A 1,439-nucleotide genomic window follows, 5' to 3' on the forward strand; every position below is an offset into this window, starting at 1 on the left:
TTACTTAATTAATATCTATTATATAGATTATCCATTTTTTTTTATATTTTTTGAAATTGAATAAAATAAATAAAATTCTTGATAGCTTTCCATTTTTTATGAATAGAATCAGGAGGTCTTTTTTTTTTTTCTTAGTCATTTAGAATAGAACAAGTAAGATACTGGATGGGAATTTTCATCTCAGGATTTAGAATATCTTGGTCTTGGTATATTCCTTTATATTAGGATCCCATCCCGGCGGAGGGGTTTCGGTTTCTCTTGATTGATTACAGAAAAAGAAGACTGCCCCCTGTGCTTCGCTAGGCCTAGGTAAGGTATACGAAGGCCTATTTAATAACGAAACTTACCAAAGGTATTCATCTTTCAACAAGCTTTAATTTGTACACAAGCGCAGGAGGTCATTCCTAGATCCATTGGGGTTTTTAACAGGGCGGCTCGTGTCACGATTTTTACTTCAAAAATTCACCAACAAGATTAGGTATACCAAAGAAAGGGAATATCACGAACTTCTTGTGAACAAACAGGAAAATTCATATGAAATTCACCTTCACCTCCGAAGATTAATGACGAAAGGTTGCTTTGTTTATCTGCGATTGGAAAAATATCAATTAGATCTATTGAAATATCCGCCTTTTGCTTTTAGTTTTCTGTTTTAAAGAATTCCTGTGAGTGAGCTTATAGGAATAATTTTATTTCGATGAACCGACTCGTTAGTTCCAAGCAACAAAGAATAATGAAGAAATAAAAATTATACAATTTCGTTTTTTGTATTTTGAATTTTCATTAATTCATTTTCATTTTTTATTATAATTAAATTATAGGGCTATACGGACTCGAACCGTAGACCTTCTCGGTAAAACAGATCAAACTTTTTATTATCAAAATGATCTGAACTGTTTCAAAGACCCAACATGCATTTTTTTTGCATTGGGCTCTTTCATTAACTGATCGAAATATCAGCTAGTCTGCCATATTTTTTTCTTTTGACAAAAAAATAAGATAAGAAGATGGCTCCATGTGCTCCGATTTATTATTTTGAATTCTAATCCAAGAGCACTACCAAAGTCTTTCAAGGGTAGGGTTGTCGTGACGTAGGTCTGCCTATGGCCTAGATCAACCTAAGTCAAATGAAGTCTCTACCGTTCCGCTTACAAAATGAAATATGAAACTTCATACACCTTAAAGTTCATAGGACGAAAAGAGATTTTTTGAGGTCCTTATACTCATTAAGCCTAGCATTGAAAATATTGGATATTCACCTTATCAATACCTCAAATCCATGAGAGTGTCCATTTTGTGCCTAACCTAAATGGGCACCCCAATCGAACCGAACCCTTTGTCAGGCTATTGTTCCCTCAAAGTTATGGGGTAAGACATCGATTTCTCAATTAAGATCACAATTTTTTGATTTGATTGTATGATGGATTACCTTGAAAAAC

This window comes from Coffea arabica, chromosome 7c (assembly GCF_036785885.1).
Source record: "Coffea arabica cultivar ET-39 chromosome 7c, Coffea Arabica ET-39 HiFi, whole genome shotgun sequence".
Taxonomy (NCBI): Eukaryota; Viridiplantae; Streptophyta; class Magnoliopsida; order Gentianales; family Rubiaceae; genus Coffea; species Coffea arabica.